Genomic DNA, 15851 nt, shown 5'->3' with positions numbered 1-15851 from the left:
TGTGAGCAGTAGGTGCACAGTGTCCATTTTTAGACAGAGCTTGTAACAAATCATACAACTATCACACCCCATTGGTCTTGTAATCAAAACCAGATATGTTTCATAGGAAAAGATAGAATATTCAAATCCAGGTGATTTATATTGAAGATCTTAAAACCAACACAAAGTTAATATTGTATGTTGCATTGTGGCTGTCAATATCAGTGGATTTCTGTCTATCCTTGTGGGGATAGAGATACCAAAGTCTGCAGAAAGTGGAATCATGTAGTTGGCTTGTCATTGAAAAATGCTTGAACAAGATAAATTAAGAGTCCCTTTGAGCTTATTTTCTATTTTCCTAAGAGGGACTCTTAAATATCTCCCTCTCTCTTTCTCCCTCTCTTCCTCTCTTTCTCCCTCTCTTCCTCCCTCTCTTTCTCCCTCTCTTCCTCCTTCTCTTTCTCCCTCTCTCCTCTGAGATAAAATGCTGTGCAGCTCTGGAGCAGCCCATTGAGACAGGATGAGAATGGAATGAAAACAATAGCTCTTATCAGACTCTTATTTACATTTTCCCAGCGTCCCCGCGGCAGACAGCTCAGCTTGTCACTGAGCCCGGCCGGCCCCACTGGACCCGTACCAGCTTCCTCCGTCCTCCGGCCCCGCCGATACCACAGGCCCCTGGGGACCCTGGCCTGGCAGCAACCCCCACTGCTCTGCCACTAGCACAGATAGCAACATACGAGACAAAACTACTCCAGAATGTTTCTGGAATGTGTTCCCCTGGAGGAGGAAGTGGGGAGCGGGCCCAGCTCCCTAAAACTGTCTTTACGGAGCTTACGGAGCTGGATACAGGCCCCGCCCCATCTCCACTTCTTCCAAGTTTCTTGCTCATTTCCTAGCGGCACCATGTTGCAATGTAAAGCCTGCCAATGACCTGATACTGCCAACTACAATATGTTTCTATCTGCTATCTCCATTGTGGTCTGGTACACAGCTTGTTCATGCAGCTATCCTGTAATCTGTCTGACGTGGGTGAAAACTCAGAGGGATTGAGACACCTAGAGCAAAGATGAGCTGACTACATTAGACTTAGTCTTTCACTACATTCAAACAAGAACTAATGGTGCTCATAAATCTGAACAAAGGGATGTTTCTGGGCTAGTGTTTGGTATAAACAGGGCTTTCAGCACCTGGCACTGAGCACTGCCAGAATCCCATGTTGAACAGAAACCACAACAGTGTAACCCTAAGAGGCAGGTAAGCACTGCTGACGATCTCACCCCCAGCCTCTTTAGAAGATAAAATAAATAAAAGCTAATCTCTCTGTCTCGCTCAAACATTTTAAAGCAACCGTTTATAAAGCTGAATTAGTGTTTTATTGAGCATATTGTAATAAGTTACTGTTAATAAAGTGAGTACAAGCTGGTCATAAAGACTTCTGCATGTGCCAAGCTGAGGGAAAGTTGTTAGCTAATGTATTGTTTTATTGCGGCCCTAAACAGAGTGGTTCAATCAGAGTATCATCGGATGCACCGCACGGTTAAGTTCCAATCACCAAGAGGAAAACACAGACGGCACAAATAAATACACTAACAAGCAAATCAAACCTTGTCAATTTGGATTTGAAATGGTCCGTAAAAAATAATATCTTAATGATTCATGATTCATGTTGTTATCTACTTGGGAAATGACTTTAACGATTGGCATTCGGGTATCAACCAAGAACACATGAAATAAAGCCATGTGAGGCACGTTAAATAGACAACCTCATGTCTCATATCTTCTGTGTGTTTTGTCATACAGCCGGAAAGATAAACAGACTGAGTTGTACCCGTAGGTCTCGTCCCAGGCATCACGAGACTGTGTTTTCCTCCCTGCGGGGGCAGTCGTCTCTGGGTGTCCTCCTGTCTGTCTCTCTTTCTGTCTCTCAGTGGGCCCGGTGGCCCTATGCCAACACATCTGTCCCTCCCTCCCTCCGCTCCGTGCCCTCACCACCCTGCCTGCCTGCAGCCTGCGGCCCACTCACTCACTCACACGCCTATTGTAATCCCTCAACAGGAAGAAGCAATTCCCCTCATCAATCCTCCTCAACACTGAGACCCACGCAGGACAGGGGGAGAGATCCTGAAGGATGACAACACAACACTGACCCGGCCAGGAATCCAGCCAATCAGCTAGCATCCCACTCTCTGTCTATCCACCAGCAGGTCCCACTATCACTGCTGCTGATTCAACATACATACAGTAACAGCCACTGACAGTAGGCTTCTCAGGCTATGATATTCTCTATACAGATACTGTATGTGACTAGTGGCTGCTAGTGGAGTGTTTGTGATGGCTCATTGTGGTGGAGGATGGAGAGAGAGCTATCTGTGAGAGTCACAGGAGTCTCAGCATCAGCCCTGTATACAGTATTAGTGGTTAGAGCCTCCGGGGGAAACAAGCCATTACTAAATCAATGATCAACTGACATTGGCCATATAAATGATTTCCTCCTCAGTACGGCGAAGCCTTATAAACAGAGGCTGTGGGCTGGATGGAGGATAGCTTTTATTAAGGGCCCAGCGAGAGGCAGCGTTTTACAGTAGGAGTGCTCTCAGTGAGCTAGCTAGAGGACTCGCTGAGTTGGAGGACACACTTGTACAAATACTGGTAGTTAGGTTCATAATTATCTTCAGAGAACTTTTAGAGTGCTTTTAATAATATTTGCAAAAAGAAAGGATCCTAGACTGAAAGCGTTAGGCTGAAGCTATAGGTGTACAAATATGTCAAGGTTAGGAGGATAAAGCAGGTTGCGTTCAATTTGGTGAGGGCAACAAGTCAATTTGAAGCTATTCTTCTCCACTCTAAATGAAAATAACTCATTCTATTATCTATTTAACTCAGGGCTGAATTTGTAACCCTGAGAATCGCTCAGTCAGATCCGGTTCTAGACAGACAATATGAATCCCGTTCCCCAGTCTCTTCTCTCCCCAAACTACCTCACTCTGTATGGACCCGTTCTCCAGTCTCTTCTCTCCCCAGTCTACCTCACTCTGTATGGACCCGTTCCCCAGTCTCTTCTCTCCCCAATCTACCTCACTCTGTATGGACCCATTCCCCAGTCTTTCCTCTCCCCAATCTACCTCACTCTGTATGGACCCATTCTCCGGTCTCTCCTCTCCTCAATCTACCTCACTCTATATGGACCCGTTCCCCAGTCTCTCCTCTCCCCAATCTACCTCACTCTGTATGGACCCGTTCCCCAGTCTCTTCTCTCCCCAATCTACCTCACTCTATATGGACCCGTTCCCCAGTCTCTCCTCTCCCCAATCTACCTCACTCTGTATGGACCCGTTCGTTCCCCAGTCTCTTCTCTCCCCAATCTACCTCACTCTATATGGACCCGTTCTCCAGTCTCTCCTCTCCCCAATCTACCTCACTCTGTATGGACCCGTTCTCCAGTCTCTCCTCTCCCCAATCTACCTCACTCTGTATGGACCCGTTCTCCAGTCTCTTCTCTCCCCAATCTACCTCACTCTGTATGGACCCGTTCCCCAGTCTCTCCTCTCCCCAATCTACCTCACTCTGTATGGACCCGTTCCCCAGTCTCTCCTCTCCCCAATCTACCTCACTCTGTATGGACCCGTTCCCCAGTCTCTCCTCTCCCCAATCTACCTCACTCTGTATGGACCCGTTCCGCAGTCTCTCCTCTCCCCAATCTACCTCACTCTGTATGGACCCGTTCTCCAGTCTCTCCTCTCCCCAATCTACCTCAATCTGTATGGACCCGTTCAGTCTCTTCCCTCCCTAATCTACCTCACTCTGTATGGACCCGTTCCCCAGTCTCTCCTCTCCCCAATCTACCTCACTCTGTATGGACCCGTTCAGTCTCCTCTCTCCCCAATCTACCTCAATCTGTATGGACCCGTTCAGTCTCTTCCCTCCCTAATCTACCTCACTCTATATGGACCCGTTCCCCAGTCTCTCCTCTCCCCAATCTACCTCACTCTGTATGGACCCGTTCCCCAGTCTCTCCTCTCCCCAATCTACCTCACTCTGTATGGACCCGTTCCCCAGTCTCTTCTCTCCCCAATCTACCTCACTCTATATGGACCCGTTCCCCAGTCTCTCCTCTCCCCAATCTACCTCACTCTGTATGGACCCGTTCCCCAGTCTCTTCTCTCCCCAATCTACCTCACTCTATATGGACCCGTTCCCCAGTCTCTCCTCTCCCCAATCTACCTCACTCTGTATGGACCCGTTCGTTCCCCAGTCTCTTCTCTCCCCAATCTACCTCACTCTATATGGACCCGTTCTCCAGTCTCTCCTCTCCCCAATCTACCTCACTCTGTCTGGACCCGTTCTCCAGTCTCTTCTCTCCCCAATCTACCTCACTCTGTATGGACCCATTCCCCAGTCTCTCCTCTCCCCAATCTACCTCACTCTGTATGGACCCGTTCAGTCTCTTCTCTCCCTAATCTACCTCACTCTGTATGGACCCGTTCGTTCCCCAGTCTCTTCTCTCCCCAATCTACCTCACTCTATATGGACCCGTTCTCCAGTTTCTCCTCTCCCCAATCTACCTCACTCTGTATGGACCCGTTCTCCAGTCTCTCCTCTCCCCAATCTACCTCACTCTGTATGGACCCGTTCTCCAGTCTCTTCTCTCCCCAATCTACCTCACTCTGTATGGACCCGTTCCCCAGTCTCTCCTCTCCCCAATCTACCTCACTCTGTATGGACCCGTTCAGTCTCTTCTCTCCCTAATCTACCTCACTCTATATGGACCCGTTCCCCAGTCTCTCCTCTCCCCAATCTACCTCACTCTGTATGGACCCGTTCCGCAGTCTCTCCTCTCCCCAATCTACCTCACTCTGTATGGACCCGTTCTCCAGTCTCTCCTCTCCCCAATCTACCTCAATCTGTATGGACCCGTTCAGTCTCTTCCCTCCCTAATCTACCTCACTCTGTATGGACCCGTTCCCCAGTCTCTCCTCTCCCCAATCTACCTCACTCTGTATGGACCCGTTCAGTCTCCTCTCTCCCTAATCTACCTCACTCTATATGGACCCGTTCCCCAGTCTCTCCTCTCCCCAATCTACCTCACTCTGTATGGACCTGTTCGTTCCCCAGTCTCTTCTCTCCCCAATCTACCTCACTCTATATGGACCCGTTCTCCAGTCTCTCCTCTCCCCAATCTACCTCACTCTGTATGGACCCGTTCGTTCCCCAGTCTCTTCTCTCCCCAATCTACCTCACTCTGTATGGACCCGTTCTCCAGTCTCTCCTCTCCCCAATCTACCTCACTCTGTCTGGACCCGTTCTCCAGTCTCTTCTCTCCCCAATCTACCTCACTCTGTATGGACCCATTCCCCAGTCTCTCCTCTCCCCAATCTACCTCACTCTGTATGGACCCGTTCAGTCTCTTCTCTCCCTAATCTACCTCACTCTATATGGACCCGTTCCCCAGTCTCTCCTGTCCCCAATCTACCTCACTCTGTATGGACCCGTTCCCCAGTCTCTTCTCTCCCTAATCTACCTCACTCTATATGGACCCGTTCCCCAGTCTCTCCTGTCCCCAATCTACCTCACTCTGTATGGACCCGTTCGTTCCCCAGTCTCTTCTCTCCCCAAATCTACCTCACTCTATATGGACCCGTTCTCCAGTCTCTCCTCTCCCCAATCTACCTCACTCTGTATGGACCCGTTCTCTAGTCTCTCCTCTCCCCAATCTACCTCACTCTGTATGGACCCGTTCCCCAGTCTCTTCTCTCCCCAGTCTACCTCACTCTGTATGGACCCGTTCCCCAGTCTCTTCTCTCCCCAATCTACCTCACTCTGTATGGACCCATTCCCCAGTCTTTCCTCTCCCCAATCTACCTCACTCTGTATGGACCCATTCTCCGGTCTCTCCTCTCCCCAATCTACCTCACTCTGTATGGACCCGTTCCCCAGTCTCTCCTCTCCCCAATCTACCTCACTCTGTATGGACCCATTCTCCAGTCTCTCCTCTCCCCAATCTACCTCACTCTGTATGGACCCGTTCTCCAGTCTCTCCTCTCCCCAATCTACCTCACTCTGTATGGTCCCGTTCTCCAGTCTCTTCTCTCCCCAATCTACCTCACTCTGTATGGACCCGTTCCCCAGTCTCTTCTCTTCCCAATCTACCTCACTCTGTATGGACCCGTTCCCCAGTCTCTTCTCTCCCCAATCTACCTCACTCTGCATGGACCCGTTCCCCAGTCTCTCCTCTCCCCAATCTACCGCACTCTGTATGGAAAACAAACTTACAAAGTCAAGATTTACAAAAAGATTCTCACTAAGAGAATCTTGTGAATATCTTAATCACAGAGGCAGTAAAAACAAGACCCCATCATCGCAGCAAATAAAACACAATAATTACAAGAAGCCGGCAGAAAAGTGAAACGCAGTGAGAAAACATGTTTTGTCATTCCACCGGTAGTTCCAGAGACAACAGCTGTTGGATGAGGAATGCAGATCCTCCTGAAGTCTCCATAATCATGGCCTTATTGAAGGGAGGACAAAAAGGGCACTAATTGCAAGGGAGCAATCTAAACGTAATAGGTTACACACTCCCGGGCGGCATTGCACAATGCAAACGCTAAAGAGAGGAGAGAGAGAAAAAAACAACACTATTCTGTGTACAACAGTGGCATCGTTGCTCATTTTCAGGCAATTACCTTGCCTCCTTGTCAACAGTTTTAATAACCTCTTATCATTTCCACAAGACTTTTTGCTTCAGTTAAATAATTTCAGCTCTTTAATATGCAAATACAGCCGTTGGCATGCATGGGTGAAGAGGCCTGGCTCCTTAAGATGTGCCAGTACATTGTGGAGCACCTGCACCTCGGGAAAAGCTTGATTTAATTGACACCTAATACTATTCATTATTCCACTTGGTGAGCATCCCTGTTAGTCACCTGTAGGCTCCCCTATAGACACCATCCCAGCTTGACAACCGCCACTATAAATAGAACACAACCAGCCTGGGATATTCTGCAACCCAGGCTCACGGAGGAACCCCTCACACACCCTTATGTCCTTACACACTCACGTCCGTAAGCTTGAGGGGTGGGGTCTGGGCTCTCTGTTAGAGGTCAGGGGTCATTGGAAGATTTTGCTAACGACATGAGGATAACGTTAAACAATCCCTGACTTGTGCACACACACACTTAAAGGATGTACTAAATGTACTAAACCAGAAGACATTCAACTAAATCAGAGGGCAAAAGCTGCAATCCTCATGTACAGTGGTATGTGTGTGTGTAACATAGACCTAAACATAGACCTAAACCTAAATCTCCAGGAAGTTTTAACGAAAGGTGTATTTGTAATAACCTGCTGTAGGTTAGTAGGATAAATGTCCTGGTTGGCCAGGGGCTGTTAGTGCTGAGGTCACCACTCGTCCTGCTTTCTCTTTATCCATAGGAGCCGAGGTGCTAAGCCTACGCAGTGACCCCGCCATTCCAGGCTCTGGTATCCAGTACCCGCCCACGGCTCCACAGCGGACCTCTGAATAGGACACGTGTCTATCAAGCATACTGTATAATAATGAACCGTCCCCAAGAGGCTTCACCTCTTCAGCAGGGCAACACGTGACCTCTCCCAATCCATTTTACTGCGGGACTTTGTGGCAATCAGCCTTGAATTATTAAAGTGAGCAGTGAGCGATGATCAATTCATGCATCCCCGACCCGTCGTCCACGAAGCAGTACTTCAGCGGAAACTACACAGAGAACACTGGGAAATGCTTCCAGACAATGAACATAAATGTGAAATATGTCAGGCCTGATATGTCAATAATGTAAACTGTTAAGGCTGAGGCGAAGCTAATCGAAAGGAAATGCTACCAGAGGACGTGGGTGAAGATACTCCAGGCTGGTTAGATTCCCTCCTTCATTAAGTGTGTAAAAGTGTGAGATTTCTGCACTCTCTCCATCCTGTCTAGACCAGAGGGACTGGCTGGGGAGCAGCATCTGGCCAGCCTGCATACATGGAGAGGAGTGCCAGATACCTTGCCCCCTAGGAGTGGGTCTCTGTGCAGCCTGTTATGAGATAGTGGTGACCATATGAAAGAACTGTGTGTGAATTATAAATGTGAGCCGGTCCACAAGAGAAGAGAGGAGAGGCAGGCAATGAACACCGCAGTACTGCCAGCCAGCAATCTGAAAGGGCCCCTGGCCAGAGAAGGGCCTGGATGCCGCTTAAAACACAACCCTAAAGCTCTCTTATCTAAATGAAGGAGAGAGAGAAAATACGAAGTTGAAATAAGAAAAAAGAAAGATAGCAAGAAGCTAGGAAGTATGTAACTCAAGGAACCTGGAGAAGGAAGAGGGGGAAAAATCCAATCAAAACGTAGTGAGGGGAGATGAGGAGCCAAGATAAACCAGGACTCAGAGCCCCCAAAACTGCAATCTCCTCTTAAGCCGGAGAGTGGCAGCTGGCAGAACAGCTGGTGAATAGGATTAATGTCAGAAGAATGAAATAAAACTCAACATATGTCCGAGCCTGAGGTGTTGGGACTGTGCGTGATTGTGCCCCCGATGGATGCCATGTGTGCAGCTGGAAGGAGCCAGCCGCTGTGCTCTGCTGTGCCGTGCTGCTCCACTGTGCTCCAGACTCCAGCTCCTCTCTCTCTCTCTCTCTACCCCACAAGGTCATTTTTAACAACTACCACCATTAAATGCTTGGATAGCAAAATGTACTTTTTCTCGCCCCCTCTCCTCCTCTCTTCTGCCCTATTAAGGCAGCTGAGGCTGTTGCTCTACTACATTTCTAATAATAATAATTGAATTAAAATCTGTATTAATGTGTAACACAAGGTCATCAGTAGGGTTCAGAGCTTGTTCCAGGATGTTCGAGGTACAGTAATTGGAAAGTTTAAGACATTGTTTTCTGGTATTTCTATATAGAAATAACTGAAAAGCAAAGAAAAAACTGAAAAGCAAAGAAATAATCAAATGTTTACCTCCTTCAAAGAGAAGCCTTGAACCATAATAGAGCACGTTGAATACCTTCTAAAGTCACACAGCCTATACCTACACCTGAAAGTTTATCAACTGATAATGAAGGCTTATTCAGATAGGAAACCAAAAAATAAGAACATGTAATGAACACCTTGCTGAAATGAAGTAGAGCTTAAATCACACATTATGATAAACATACAAATAAGGAAGTCCGTATTAGGAGGTAAATAAATGAAAAGTAAAATGACACGAAGGAAGAGAGGAGGAGGACGTCTGCTTCAAACTTCAGCCAGTGCTGATGAGGGTCTCAACACTGTGAAGATGAGCATTACGAGGGAGATGTAGACTTCATTTGAATTTATAATTTCCATTTGATGTCGGTAATCATTAGGGTCCACACACTGTAATAAATTATAATAATTTCACACAAGAATTAAATTACTGGGTACCTTGCAGTGGAGACGATTTTTGTTGGGTACCCTGCAATCTAACTGTCAGATATAAACTCTGCTGCTAATCAATGCTCCAAAACATTCCCATTTATTCATCTGTGTTAAACGAATAGAAGTGTGTGGATAACGCTGCTTACTGTGACCATGGCTGCTCAATGGGATTTACTAAATGAATGTTTGCCTGAGACGGTACAAGGACAAAAAAAATACTCATCGGATCCACATGAAGGATTAAAATGTGCAGTGAAGCCAAGTGTCTGGCATAGTCCCCCAAACTTTATTTTATCTTCAACGTTTAGAGGCAACGCCGATGTGCTTCACAGATTCCTCTGCATTATACACAGAATGTAAATGCTGCCTTAATTAAAAAAAGAAGAGATACTAAAGTGAAAAAAGAAAGACTTTACAAGCATGGTAATAGTGATATAATGTTATAACGTGCTCTCCAGATCCATCCAGGATATTCCATCCATGATAATTACAGGTGCATACTATGCTTTTAGGCTCTATATTACTTTACATACATGCGTATGTGTGTGTGTGTGTGTGTGTGTGTGTGTGTGTGTGTGTGTGTGTGTGTGTGTGTGTGTGTGTGTGTGTGTGTGTGTGTGTGTGTGTGTGTGTGTGTGTGTGTGTGTGTGTGTGTGTAGACATGTTGAGAACATGGCAAAAGCATATACAGTACCTGGTACCGTACATATAAATTCAACAAGATAACTTTACATATAATGATTTAGGACATACAGTGCCTTCGGAAAGTATTCAGACCCCTTTTTCCACATTTTGTTGGATTACAGCCTTGTTCAAAAATAAAATATTAAATTGTATTTTTTTCCTCATTAATCTACACACAATACCCCATAATGACAAATCTTTGCTAATTTATAAAACATTTAAAACAGAATATAAGACATTTACATTAGTATTCAGGCCCTTTACTCAGTATTTTGTTGAAGCACCTTTGGCAGCTATTACTCGATTCTTCTTGGGTATGACGCTACAAGCTTTTTGTTTCTCATGGTCTGAGAGTCTATAGGTGTCTTTTGGAAAACTCCAAGCGTCCTGTCATAGGCCTTTCACCGAGGAGTGGATTCCGTCTGGTGGAGTGCTGCAGAGATGGTTGTCCTTCTGGAAGGTTCTCCCATCTCCACAGAGGAACTCTAGAGCTCTGGCAGAGTGACCAACGGGTTCTTCTAAGGCCGTTCTACCCCGATTGCTCAGTTTGGCCGGGCAGCCTGCTCTAGGAAGATTTTTTTTCCATTTAAAAATGATGGATGCCACTATGTTCCGGACCTTCAATGCTGCAAACGTTTTTTGGTATCCTTCCTTCTGTGCCTCGACAAAGTCCTGTCTCGGAGCTTAACGGACAATTCCTTCGACCTCATGGCTTGGTTTTTGCTCTGACATACACTGTCAACTGTGGGACCTTATAAGGTATCTTAGTTTTATAAATTAGCAAACATTTCTAAAAAAAAAACAGTTTAACTTCGTCATATGGGGTATTGTGTGTAGATTGCTGAGGATTTGTATTTATTTAAACCATTTTACAATAAGGCTGTAACATAACAAATGTGGAAAAAGTCAAGGGGTCTGAATACTTTCCGAAGGCACTGTAAATATTCAAATAAAACTTTACTTTGTCTAATTAAGGGGCGCCTATTTGCTATTGCAGTCTGTGACATTCTCAGTTTCTACCAAGCAGCAATTAAAGATGTTTATGAACCAGCTCTGTTTACTTGGATGTCAGAGTTCAGGACGTGCACACATTGCTCTGTGGACGGCGAGTCCAAAGGTCACTATTTTTAGATGTCGACCTCCATTCTCTAACCCATACACCCCCCCCCCCCCACACACACACACACACACACACACACACACACACACACACACACACACACACACACACACACACACACACACACACACACACACACACACACACACAAAATTATGTTTTAGTTTACAAAGTAATTGAGCAATGATCTGAACAACTGGTACGGTGCCAAAATATTAAATTGGTTAAGGCTAAGCAGCACTGCATGTACAAATGTTCTCATATGCAGTTTTTGTATTGAATATCTCCATCTCTGAGACTGAACACAATAGACATTTCTGATGCTAGGCCAGCCAGACCAGGGAGAATTAGGATGATGAAGTAACCATGGTACTTCAAAGGTTAAGAATTCCAATTTCTAGGAAGTCCCCTTTGCTGGCCCACAGCTAAATGTCTCAATGCACTATTGTTCCAAAATGGTTCTGCAACAATGGGAGCCGTATTTTCCTTTGAAACAAGCCATCCCCTTTCTCTGGGATACAGAGCCACACGGACTGAGACAAGCTGTGCAAGGATGGAAGAATTCAGATCTCATGTGAGCTCATTGCCCAGCCATGACTTTAACAAAAAGTTAACAACAGAAATCTTACGGCAGCCGCCATGAAGCCAACTGGCACCCAGGGGAGAACTACAAACAGGCAGGAAGAGTGAGAGAGAAGAGGGGAGGAGAAGAGGGATGGAGAAAGTGGGGTGCCTCAACACACAAATCACTAATTGCATAATAAGATAATATGATAAGATAGAGGAAAATGTCATTCCAGCCCAGCGATCATTAATTATAATCCAGTCATAACTTTAACCTATCATTGGAACTTCATGACATGTAATGGATGCCAGGGTCTTAAAACATATTAACCACTCGACCTCTGCAGGCTTAAAATTATATCGGGGCACTCCCAACGAGAGATGGTGTTCGCCAAATAATTATACTCATCAGCACTCAAGCTTTCCAGCGCAATAAAACATGTTCCTATGCATTCCTTCTGACATCCTAATCTCATTTTTTGGCACATGTGAAATGATATTGAACAAGGCGGGAGAGAACGAGAGTGAGGGCAGACATTTGTTTCATCACAAGTGATTAAACAGTCTCTCTGTTCAAGAGGCAGACATCAAAGTGGAGTGTAAAATATTCATGCTCAGTGTTAGGTGGAAAACAATGCAAATATTGTACAAGGGGTATCTGTGTAATCTGTCATGTCTGGCTGTACCTAGCTGGATGGCTGACGTACCATGGTCTTATAAAACAACCATGCGATGTGCCCTGAAATCATTAGCAGGCCACAGGGGCCGTCTGTGCCCATGGTGTGGGTTACATTGACACTATTTTCATCCCCGGTCAGATGACACCAGCTCTTTTGTCCAGTTATGTGTGGAGAATGCCTGGGAACCGAACGCCAAGGCTTGAACAGCGATACTGGGCAGAGACTTTCCCAGTATAACCCCTCTCAGACACACGCGCACACGCACACACACACACACACACACACACACACACACACACACACACACACACACACACACACACACACACACACACACACACACACACACACACACACACACACACACACACACACACACACACACACAACCCTGTTCTAATGTCCTACTGTCCATCCAACTGGCCCTCATCCCCAAGTTTCTCCCTGTCCTGGCAGAAGCTCTGTTGTGCCAATGGTTGCCCCCCCATCTCCCCCACCCAGGCTGATTACGTAAAGCCTGTCCATATCGGTCCCTGTTCTGCATAAAGGAGTCTGCTATTTCCAGATCTACAGCTCCAGCACAATGACAGATTTAGGAGCATTAATGGGCTCTGCCTTCTTGTGTGTCAGCATTCTGCCCTCACTGTAGCATTCCAAATACTGAGGGGTCACATAAAACAGCCAGGCTATTAAAGCTGCTGAAAGTGTAGTCTCCTAAAAAAGTGAAGGTGCACTCCTATTCTATACAAGCTGTTATTCTACACTGTTTAGTATTTTAGTCTGTTTAAAGTAACATTGAAATTCATAGAAAAAAATACATAAAAACTCTTCCATAGCTTCTCGATCATTTTTTAAAATGAAGCACTATGTTTCAGGATAATTGAGTCCCAATCCATTATGGTTGGCTGTACTATAGGTCTGAGCCAGAGCTGAGATCCAGCTGATGGGATGCACCTATGGGGGGTGTGTCTGAACACAAATAGGCCTCTGTAAGGCCCTGGCTGTGATTTGTCTCCCTAAGACACCCGTTTCCTCCTATCAGGGGGATCCTGTGCAGCCACTGGCCAGCAACACAATGGGAGCGTTGTGCTCCTCAGGCGCAGGGGGACAGAGTCAACAGCTGAATCCCGGGAAGATGGCTCTCGGAATGCTTCACAGCAGTTGCTACTGTTGACTAATGGGAATATGAGAAGAGGGAAGGTGATCCCAATGCAGCGAAGAATGGCACACTGAAGAAGCAGCTGCTTGTTTTGTCATCTCAAAGAGGGAGAGCTCCACTTTAGACGGATCTAGCTGCAACCCCCTATGCTGTTCTTGTTCTGTCAGGACTCCCCTCCTAGGAGGCAGTCGTGGTGTGGTGTGTATGGGTTCTGTTTGGACTGCATACTAAATCCATCGTTCAGAGAAGGCAGGCTGGAGAGAGAGAGTGGAGCGTGCTCCCTGTGCCCCATACTTAGCCATGTCATTTAGCTCTGGGCTCTGTTCACTGGCCTGGCAGCAGAGGGACAGTGCTGTGGCAGGAGAGAGGGGGAGGGGAGGGGGAGAAGTGGTGGAGCTGGTATCTTTTGGTAAAAGTTCGTATGTCAGGCTGGCAGACTGCCCGCGGCATACAGCCTGAAAATCTATTTAACGTCTGCTTCACAGGGTGACAAGAGGTTTGATTGGCAGAGTGCAGAGAGCAGCTTTTGATCATGTGTCCTAACAAGTGATTCCAGCTCATGTCTCTTCAGCCTGAACAGCTCCACATTACCTATTCAAACAAAAGTGACAGACCAGAGCACTGCTCCACAGGGCTGGCAGGCCACGCCATGGGCCAAGAATGAACACAGGCACACACATAGAGAGAAAGAGAGAGAGAGAAAGGCACACACACACATACAGTGCATTCGGGAAAGTATTCAGACCAGTTGACTTTTTCCACATTTTGTTACATTATAGCCGTATTCTAAAATGTATTAAATCGTTATTTCCCCCACATCAATCTACACAAGATACCTCATAATGACAAAACATGTTTTAAGAAATATTTGCTCATTTACAATAAAATTAATTAACTGAAATATAACATTTACATAAGTATTCAGGCCCTTTACTCAGTACTTTGTTGAAGTACCTTTGGCAGTGACTACAGACTTGAGTCTTCTTGGGTATGACTCTACATGGTTGGCACACCTGTATTGGGGGAGATACTCCCATTCTTCTCTGCAGATGCTCTCCAGCTCTGTCAGGTTGGATGGGGAGCGTCGCTGCACAGCTACTTTCAGGTCTCTCCAGAGACGTTCGATCGGGTTCAAGTTCGGGCTCAAGGACATTCACAGACTTGGCCCGAAGCCACTCCTGCGTTGTCTTGGCTGTGTGAACCTTCGCCCAAGTCTGAGGTCTCTGAAATTTCCCAGCCCCTGCCGCTGAAAAACATCCCCAAAACATGATGCTGTCACCACCATGCTTCACCGTAGGGATGGTGCCAGGTTTGGCCAGGTGGCCAGCTCTAGGAAGAATCTTGGTGGTTCCAAACTTCTTCCATTTAAGAATGATGGAGGCCACTGTGTTCTTGGGGACCTTCAATGCTGCAGAAATGTTTTGGTACCGTTCCCCAGATCTGTTCCTCGATCCTGTCTCGGAGATGTAAAGACAATTCCTTCAAACTCAAGGCTTGGTTTTTGCTCTGACACTGTCAACTGTGGGACCTTATATTATAGACAGGTGTGAGCCTTTCCAAATAATGTCAAATCAATTGAATTTACCACAGATGTAAACAGTTGTAGAAACATCTCAAGGATGATCAACGGAAACAGGATGCACCTGAGCTCAATTTCAAGTCTCATAGCAAACGTTTATTTAATTCTTTAAATTTTTTACCCCCTTTTCTCCCCAATTTCATGGTATCCAATTATTAGTAGCTACTGTTTGTCTCATCTCTACAACTCCCATACGGGCTCGGGAGAGACGAAGGTCGAGAGCCATGCTTCCTCCGCAACACAACCCAACCTGTGCTTCTTAACACAGCGCGCATCCAACCTGGAAGCCAGCCACACCAATGTGTTGGAGGAAACACCATACACCTAGCGACCTGGTCAGCGTGCACTGCGCCCGGCCCGCCACAGGAGTCGCTAGTGCGTGATGAGACAAGGATATCCCTACTGGCCAAACCCTCCCTAACCCGGACAATGCTGGGCCAATTGTACGTTGCCCCATGGACCTCCCGGTAGCGGCCGCTGTGACAGAGCCTGGGCTCGAACCCAGAGTCTCTGGTAGAACAGCTAGCACTGCGATGCAGTGCCTTACACTTTACCGTGAAATACTTGCTTACGAGCCCCAACCAAAGATGCAGAGTAAAAAAAATATGATAAAAATGTAAAAAACACACACACACACACACTCAGAGGCACAAACACTTAGAGACTAAATCACT

The 15851-nt window shown here is 46.5% G+C and overlaps 1 protein-coding gene and 1 long non-coding RNA gene across 22 annotated transcripts in view; both read right to left on the bottom strand.

Annotated features, from left to right (window-relative positions):
- The window catches only part of LOC118377533 (transcription factor SOX-6-like), a 227105-nt gene that overhangs the window by 121593 nt on the left and 89661 nt on the right, over positions 1-15851 (bottom strand). The gene's annotated exons all lie outside the window — the stretch shown is intronic.
- Positions 3217-6054, bottom strand: LOC127912906 (uncharacterized). 6 transcript variants are annotated; one of them, XR_008083985.1, is made up of 3 exons: positions 5890-6054; positions 4108-4155; positions 3217-3248 (listed from the first exon to the last, which is right to left on the bottom strand). It is a non-coding gene; the product is annotated as an uncharacterized LOC127912906 (long non-coding RNA). The 6 variants fall into 6 exon arrangements; XR_008083987.1 differs by lacking the exon at positions 5890-6054 and adding an exon at positions 4923-4966; XR_008083995.1 differs by lacking the exon at positions 5890-6054 and adding an exon at positions 4641-4684.

The sequence above is a fragment of the Oncorhynchus keta genome, chromosome 2 (assembly GCF_023373465.1).
Source record: "Oncorhynchus keta strain PuntledgeMale-10-30-2019 chromosome 2, Oket_V2, whole genome shotgun sequence".
Lineage (NCBI taxonomy): Eukaryota > Metazoa > Chordata > Actinopteri > Salmoniformes > Salmonidae > Oncorhynchus > Oncorhynchus keta.
Note: the sequence above shows the minus strand (reverse complement) of the source record. Positions and strands in the feature narration are given on the sequence as shown.